Source organism: Chlamydotis macqueenii, chromosome 2 (genome assembly GCF_036417535.1).
Source record: "Chlamydotis macqueenii isolate bChlMac1 chromosome 2, bChlMac1.mat, whole genome shotgun sequence".
In the NCBI taxonomy this organism is placed as follows: domain Eukaryota; kingdom Metazoa; phylum Chordata; class Aves; order Otidiformes; family Otididae; genus Chlamydotis; species Chlamydotis macqueenii.
In genome coordinates, this window is record NC_141557.1 from 19,184,779 (window position 1) to 19,194,389 (window position 9,611).

Consider the following 9,611-nt stretch of genomic DNA (forward strand, 5'->3'; position numbering starts at 1 on the left):
ACTGGGAAGAATAAAATGCTTAACCATTATTTGTCCAAGGACAATGCTGGGGTAAAATATATAACTGTTAGTAAGATTCTGAGAGATTTAGAAGCTCTCAGCTGTGACTATATAAAATACGCTGCTCCAACTAAATTGGCAAAAGGAAATAAAGAATGAATGGTTTGCACATAAAGAGTGAAATTTTATGTCAATTCACCATATGTCCTTTGCTACCTCAGAGAAATAAAGATCTGAAGAACATAAATACACAAAAAAAAATTTGGCCAGGTTGTGCATTTTTTATGTTTCCTAGTTCTTCCACAAGCACGAGACTCTTGCAGCAGCTCTGACCTGGCTCTCTGATGCATTGGTTGCAGAATTCCACCACTGACAGACAGCAAAGCGCAGGTAATTCATGGGTGGCTTCTTCTTCTTTTGGAGTATGGGATTTACATGGTGAAAGGCAAGTCATTTTGTTGATATTCATTCACTTAGAGGACTGTTTCCAGGGAATATGCTTAGCTGGCAGATGTTTGGAGTTGGGGCTGTCTTTTGTTCTGTGTTAGTACCAGGTGGCCTTGGTCTCTAAACAGGAGTTCTGGCTGCACTAATAATAAATAATCTTTAAAGATTATAGTAATTCTTGATTTGGAGGTGACAAAGAGGTGCAGAAAGTAAGCCAGTCATTTATAAAAATCCAGCCTAGGCTGGCTTAGTCTTTTCAGTGCTGCGAGCCAAATGTCAGCTTTGGGGCACCTCTGTAAGCCGATCTCTGGAGCTCCATCAGAGCAGGGTTCTCCTCCGACACAGGTGGGCTGACAGTTCACAGAGTAAGTGTTTGGGCATGTGGAGGTGCTTGGGGAGGTAATATGCCAGCTGACACCGTCCTGGCAGCCAGCTCTGACTCACGAGCTGCTGCTTTGATCTGGCCTTTTCATTGCACTCATGAGAGCTGCTCCATTTTTTTCAAACATGTTGATAAATCTCTCATTTTCCCTTGTATTTGCGTAACTCATGTAATCGCTATGAAGTGACTTGAGAGTTCTCTGTAAGTATTCCATAATCTGTGCTTGGGAGTTGTGTCATCTTGATTAGGTGTGATCGTGTAGGGTCTTGCGATTAAGGTTTTGTTTCTGTTCCTTGGCTGAATGAGAACTGAGACACTTAGGGCAGAAGCATTGATGCCTGCAGCCCTGCCTTTCCACCCACTATATCAGGGCAAACGCCACATATTCAGATGGAATCTTCTAAAATTAATCTTCAGTGGACAAGCTTTCAGTACAAACAGGCAGTGGGATATTAATTATGAGTCAGTATGGATGAGATAGGTGTCAGTCATATACTGTAGGCAATAACTTATTAGAGAAATGCACAAATATGTGGCACTCAATTGTTCGTGGGCTCTCATGTAAAAATAAGACCACAGTTGAGCAACAGTCTTCATGTTAGCATGCAAAAGATATGCAGTAATAGTACATGTATGCATACAAACCATATTATATTGCAAAAAAAATCATGTTTCTGTTTCTCTTTGAATAAATTCTTTAAAAAAACAATAATAGGTGAGGAATTTGCAAGGAAATTAAATTATATAGTGTGCAAGTTGTGTGCGGTTTGGAAGCACAGCAGTCAACTGTAAGGCTAAATATAGACCCTTTTTTAATTACAAAGCGATGAAGGGCTAAAATCAGTGCAAGAAGAAGAGACTCTTATAAAGGGGGGCACATAATTAATAATACATAGCCTGAACAACCAGCAAAAGCTGGACCACACAAAAGGTTCAAAGATAGAAAGAGTGAGCTACCTTCACGCAGATTCTATGGAAAACACATTAGCAATACCTTTATCTACTCATGGAAACACATCACATTCATTTGATCTGCTCTGCTCCACTTCTTAAACCACAAGTTTTGGTTTAAAGTTGCTGCAGTCACTCTCAAAAGCCTGTATAGTGCTGGTTGTCTTTTTTTTTTTTTTGGAGTTATGCTCTGACAGGTTGTTCCAACGAGCATGAGACTTCAGGGGAGTGCCTGGCCAAGGTCACTGTTCCCATATCTCAAGAAGGACGCGAGGCCATGAACTTTGCAGCAGTCAGAGGTAAAAGCATGCCTTGCCTCCCCATCCAGCTGCTTCCAGTCTTACTCTCATCTCACGTGAATGTGAAGAAATGTAATCACACCCGTTTATCACTGAAGAAAGGAAAAAGAAAAGCCCTTACTTGTGGTCCAAGGGAGCAATCGGGTAACACATTTCGACATCTAATAAGACAAGACCCAAAAAGAGAGTTACTCGTGTACTTGAACTGAGTGGTTGACCAAAAATCAGCCTCACAATAGTATGTTGTTGTAATAAGAAATTGCTGATGGAATCAGGTAACTCTTTGACGCTGTTATGATTCTTCCCAAAGACTGTGCACAGACAATCCCAATCCCTGAACATAGCAGAAGTGTGACAGCAAGGAACGGTACTTTTTTTTCTGTAGCTCCCAGTCCTTTACTAGCCATTTCTATTCCCTGTAAAAAGGGAATTCCTTTAACATAAAGGTCACTTTTACACAGTCACTAAGCCTGCCGCACAGTTCGTTTTCCTACCGCATATGTTTGACATCTGTAAGAAATATTGTTGTACATGGTTTGAATATACAGCCCACCACTCAAGCCATGCAGAAAATCTGGAAGAGATGGCAGAAGCTCAAGATATCTGAACAGAACTTTTACTGTTAGAGAGGTACGTGGGGTTTCAACCAGAATGATCCTGATTAGCTAAAAAAGAAAAAACAATAAAGTATTTCTGTCTTAGACACTTAATGGTAGGTTCATTCACTGTGTTAGAGAGTGGAAGCAGTGGGGCTGAACAGCAAATGTTTCAGTGACGCAATTGCAGTCTTTCAAATGTTTAAGTCTGGGAAAAATTCTGTGATTTCTTCCTGTGCTGTGATACCTTAGGAATAAGAGGAAATCATCAATTCCAATTTTTAATTTGTCAGTAACTTTCCCGTCTTCTAGTTTAAAGCAAATCGATAATATTTTTTTTTCTTTTTTTCTTTTTTTTTCTAACTGATAGGAGAAAGACAATATAAAACAATTAAAAAATTATAAAGACAATATAAAACCAGACAGGACTACCACGCAGCTCTGCAGACATCAAATCCCTGAGCAGGATTCTCTCTCCTGGCCTCAGAGCAGATTACAGCTGCGGTATTAAAGGCCAGTTCCCAAGGGTCTTTCCTCCCACATATATTAGCTGGAAAGCGGTGGAGGCAGGGGGTGAAGACAGAGGTGGGCACTGGCAGTGTTAGGAGAACTGATCTGCTTCTATCTGGACGGAGTAGTTAAAGAATTGCCTAAGGATTTAAATTTAAGGACACAGTCCTGTGAGGTATTGGAACCTATCAACATTTTATTTCAATATTTTGTGAAGGAACTAAGGATCTGGAAGAATAGCACCTCAAATACAGAGAGTTGCACTGGCTGTTAACTTGGTGCTGATGTGGTGCCTGGGTCCTGGTTTGCAGTCTGGCCCCAGGGCAGGGTGAACCCAAGGGGTCTCTGGTCAGGAAGCACAAGCATGGGCTGAACACAAACCCAGCCCAGAGCTCAGCTTTCACAGCCCAGCTCCAGCTCCCCAGAGCTTGGCTCACCCCAGCCAGCCTGGTGCCGGGCTTCAGATACATCCTTACAGCTCCTGTACTGGGTCTCGATACTTGCTTACCAGACCTGCCCTGCCTTCAGCATCTCACTGCCAAGTCCACTGGCTGAGAGACTACATCTCTTCTTCGATTTTCTCTCTCTCTTTTGTGGAACTTGTGTCTGGGAGTCACGCTGGCTGTGTAAAACGTGGGAATCTGGAGGGTGGAGGAGGCAAAAGTCTCTATCACTGTCTGGAAGGTTCTTTGCGGGATAAATTTTCTATGTGAACAAACTCATGAAAACATAGAATCATAGAATAGTTTGGGTTCGAAGGGACATTTAAAGGCCATTTAGTCCAACCTCCCTGCAAGGAGCAGGGACATCTTCAACTTGATCAGGTTGCTCAGAGCCCCATCCAACTTGGCCTTGAATGATTGCAGAGATGGGGCATCAACACCTCTAAATCTCATTGTTCATGACAGAAATGGTCTTCAAAGGTTGTCTGGCCAGTGGAAATACAAAATAAAAAAGCTAAATTGGTCTCTTAAGTTGCCCAGGACCTGAAATAGTCCTTTTGTAGTACAAGGCATGTATTCTATGTTGTAAGGATTTTATGGAGATCAGATGTTAAGCCACAGCCCATCTTCTGCTGGTTTACTGTTCAAGGAGACACCTGGCAGAGTTCTGCCTTCTCTAGCCAACCCAGAGCAGCTTTGGCAAAGCTTTCAAAATGTTGTAAGTGCCAGAGGCGATACAAAAGTGCATTGACTGCTAAGCCCAGGTTTGTTCCTGCCAAAATACAACCAGAGTAAGCAAAGACAACTTAAGGTGATGGTTTGCAGGCACCTGATCTTTGCCATTTGGCTCAGCATGCCTAAGCCTGAATGCAGCTGTGGTTGGTTACTAAACACCATGGATGGAGCCAGAACGACTGTATTCAGCAGAAAGTGGGGGGAATCACCATTATCAGCCCCTGCCCCGATGTTTTTTTTTTCACTTTTCTGCTCTAACCCTGCCCATCTCAATTATCTCCTGTGGGATGAGGAAGAGGAAGCATAGAAACTGTAGGGATTGATCTGGGAGGTGAGCAGGACTGGGAGGTGAGTATGCTGGTCAGAGTAGCAGGTCTTTACTTTTTTTTAGCACAGAGAAGAAAAGAGTAAAAAAAGAGAGAAGAGAAAAGGAGGAAAAAAGGGGAAAAGTGGCAAGGACATCTGCGCTCCTGCAGTGGGCTGAGCTCGCCAGCATCTGTAATACTGTGTTATGTCTTTTTCTTAATTTTTAAAGTAGGTTCTAATTATTTATCATCTTTTTGATAGATCAGAACATAACATTGGTGTTATGTAAACTCTGGAAAGAGTAATCAAATGAAAACAAGACAGCTGTTCCAGGCTTTTCCAGCCTCCCAAGAAGACCACTTGGACTGCAGCACAATGCACACCGCTTTTCACTGGCACGGGTCCACTGTTTGTGTCACAGCCAGAAAGCCTGCATTAGTTTGGCCCAAATGTGAAAAAGCCCTGTTATTTGAATTTAATTGAGAAATGTGGAGTCACAATTCAGGCTTTAAAGCTTTTTAATTAGTAAAAGGTTGGGACAGAAAATTCAGTATAGCTGTTACTGCCCAATCCAGCCAGGGCTTGGAAGGTGGATGTTCAGCAGGTGGGTGCTGAAAGCAGCCTTCATCCTTTGAGGTGATGAGCACCCATTAGCCCCCTGGCATCCCTAAAAGCACGTGTGCAGTATCATAGCGCTAACGTCGTATGGCAGGTTAAACTCCTGCAGGTAGGTGCCTGCCTGTGACCTGGCAGTATGCTACCGCTGTTGACAGAGAATCATATTCAGAGAGGTCTGATGCCAGGTAAAATCCAGAGCAACTCCATTTCTTACTGGTAGAGTTACATCAGTGTAAAGCCACTGTAGGAAAAATAATAATTGAGCCCAATGTGGAAAAACTTACTAGAAAGTGTAAAAAGTCTTGTTGTAAGTCTTATTCAAGTTCCACTTGAGATATGGAAGTTTTATTCTGCCTGCTTTAGGTGCTGAAGCTGACTTAAAAATTACCTGAGGATTCCCTCATGTGAGTATCTCTCACCAAATGCTTTTCTACCTCTCTGCGAATTGCAAATTAACACTTGAAACAAAGTGCACAGATTTCTGCCACAGCATGAGCGGTTTAGGAAGTGGAATCTTACTGTTATACTACAATTATACTAGAATCTGTTTTGGCCTTTACCTAGACTGGAACTGAAAGCGGGGTGTGTGTGGGGAAATAAAGAAATATATGCTCAGAACTAAGATTAGGATTCAGGATTTTCAATGATTTATTCATCCACCTAAATTAATTTGGGGACTATCAAAGTTATTTGCAAGCATGAGTTGAATTTGGCACATAGTTTCAGATTAAAAAAAAAAAAAGAAAACAGATGCCAAAAAAAAAAATCGAAATAGATCAGTTTGGTATTTCCTAAAGCTTTTCCAGACTAGATTCACAGGCACACCTGAGTGCAACTCACATAACTGAGGAAGAGGAAATTTATTGCAGAATGACAAACTACTTGCAAGCTGAAGTCCACATCTAGGACAGCCCTCCGAAACAGCAGATCAGGTAAAATTCCTCATCTGGTCAAGTGAGAGTTAGAATTGGAGCACAGCTCTCCTCCCTGTTGGAGATATAAGAGGACAAAGGAAAACAAACCATTTTGTTAGACTTGTTTTTAACTGATTTAAAAATAGCTTCATGTTAACTTGGGATAGTTTTTTTCTAAAGCTAGACAAAAATTATTTACGTACCTCTGCTTAGAGCAGCATTTCTGCGCAGCTCCCCTTAGCTGAGCCAAGCACAAGCACAGCCTGCGTAAGTGATGGTATGTCCCTAGGTATGAAGGACCACGAGCATGGATGAAGGAATTACTGTATAGTCTTGTTCTTGATTTGGAATTATGGCAAACATTTATCTACTAATGCAAATCAGATTCAATCTATGAAGATTGATTTCCATATAATTTGACCTTGTCTAATAAGTCTTCTTGACCGGATGAATTTGCACTGATTTATTTTTGCTTATGCATAAAGTACTGTGTGCTTGTTCATTTATTATGCTTAGCACATCAGACTCAGGGATTATATTATTTGAAAATTAGATTTCATACTTTCATATTTTAACATAGACCTCTCTTCAGCTGTTTGACTTCCTATATAGCCCTGTCCTCCAACATGAAGAAAACCAACAGGAAACAAATGGCTTTGTTTTCTGAAGTCTGCATGTTAAATAATAATCCCAGAACTGTCACTGATCTGTGCATACTCATACTATGATGGAAGAAAAAGACTAAGCAATATAAGGTTACTTTAAACATTTTACCCTAGCCTGTGTCCACAAATACTGATATGACTTAATTATAATTATACCGTTATTGTGTCACTATAGGGAGAATTTGCCATTATTTGATGTCCTGGTTTCACCTGGGATTGAGCTAATTTTCTTCTCAGTAGCTGCTGTGGTTTGTATTTAGTATGGGATTTGGTATGTGAAGAATGTTGATAAACACACTGACATTAAGAGTTGTTGCTAAAGAGTCCAAGGACACTGTCCGGCTTCCCAGGTCTCGCTAATGTGCAGATACAGGAAGCTGTGAGGGGTACAGCCAGAATAATTGACCCAAACTGGCCAAAGAGAGTATTTCACACCATAAAAGACATCCTCAGTATATACATGGGGGTTGGCTGGCGGGGCATCGCTCTCTTGCTCCTTTGTTTGCTGCTCGGTTTCATTTCTGTGATCACTGCTCAGGACGGGCTGGGTGATGAGACATTGTGCATCATTGATTTCTTATATTTTAGTATCCCTATATTTTGTTATTGTTGTAATTTTCCTTTGCTGTTCTAGTAAATTGTCCTCATCTCAGCCCGTGACTTTTCCTTTCTTCCCAATTCTCTCCCCCATCCCACTGCCAAGGGGGAGGGTGAGCGAGCAACTGTGTGGTGACCAGGGCTAAACCACCACAATTGATTACCTTATTCTTATTTTGTATTCCTTAACACATTTCAGTTTCTGTTACTCTCTACATTAACTTCATCCCAAATTCAGAGATTCTTGTAAGGCTGGATCCAAAGTTGCTGACATTAAAGGAAAGGCTCCCTTCCATTTCAACAGCCTGTGTATCAGGCTCCTGATGCCAACGGCATCTTAAGTTCTTGAGAGTATTTTAAATCAGAAGTATGCATGAAGAGAACTGTGTGAGGGGAAGATAGTTATGATTGTAATTACTCTTTTTCATATTATTATCTTACATTTCAGTTGAAGTAACCTCATGTTGCTACTTTCTTTTGATTACCATGGTTCTTATCCCATCTGTCTTTGCTTACATTTGAAATTTTTAAAAATATCATATGCTCATTTAATCAACTGCCCCTTTTAGAACATTTATGATTATAGTAAATTTGTTTCAACATCGACTTCTTCAGCATCTCCCTAGATACCTCTTTGCATCTATTTCAACAAATTGCAGCCTATTTATTGTTATTAATTGTTTACAGTCCTTCAAGCAGTCCATGATTTATCACAAATTATTTAATATAGGCCCCTCATTTTTTAAAATATGAAGCTGAATTATGCCATTTAGCCAATTATCCAAGCAAATAGGGAGTGTGGTTATTCTGCTTATTGCAAAATAGTTGTGTGTTGACAACTGTATGAATAGATACAACCTCTATAAAAGTCAGCTAGCTGTGTGTATATCTATCCTTCCAAGGATATATATATGCATATATCCTTCCAAGCAAGTAACAATAAAAACTTATTTGTCATATGATTTTTAATATATATATAAAATAATATATAATAATATAATATATATATGTACACACACACACATATCTGTAATCACATTTACTTTTTTAAAAAATAAAATTTTAGCTATATTAGAGTTATGATGGTTTGGGATCCTCCATGTATGGGGCCATATTTGTGGGGCCATATTTGTAGTGCCATGATTCTGCAAAATATTTAAGCATGTTACAGTGTGGAATTACACTGGTGTCAATAGAATTAATGTGTTTGAAAAGGTGCACTTAAGATCTTTGAGTGAGTTTAAGCAGCAGAACTTGAAGACTAATCAATTCTAAAATTGGATGGTTCTTCTATTAATGGAAGTGTGAACAATTAAATGGATACCTGTTACTGACGTACCAGTGACAGAAGCAAGCATTGAGTCCTATAAGGAAACTGTATCTATGTCTTTTTTATGATGATAGAGATCTAACTTTTAGCCCTTCAGCTCCTCATATTTTGAGATTGAATAGTGTACCTCAGAAGTGAATAATTTTAGCAGAAAAATATCCACATTTAAGAGGAAAAAAATATTTCTCTAGGCAGCTGATGAAAATTAAATATCAGGTGTTTGAAACTGCTCAGGTGTTTAGAAAGTTAGAATTTGCTGAAGGGAAAGGAATTTGTACCCAAAGAGCAGGCAATGTATTAAAAATGCATGGAAAAAACCTGAAAAAAAACCCCATAGGATGCATTGTGGAACCATGTGACAAAATCAATTTCACAGTGAACCGTGCAGCTTTGCAGTTGAGTGTTGATAACTCATGATTCAGCCAAGAGTCTGAGAATATTTAGTGGGTTTTTTTTAAAGCCCCAACTCTTAAATTCATATGATTAGAGCGGGAATTCCAACTTTAATTAAATTGAAGTAAGTCCCTTCCTGCAAAACAACTCCACAAGCCATGTTCATGTATGCTCTAAAGACTTAGAAATCAAAAGACAAATAAAAGCAACCTGTAAATTTTTGTTTGTGTAGACTTTTATTGCTATTAGATTGTAAATAAACTTTATTTGTTTCATCTGGAGACTGCTTCATTCAAAATGAGTAACAATCTACAATGCTGAGCTAAAGAGGGGAATACAATGAAATGAGACAATATACAAAGCATTCTATTTAATTTAACACAGGATTGCAGAGTGACAAACTCCATCTCGGTAAACTAAAGTGC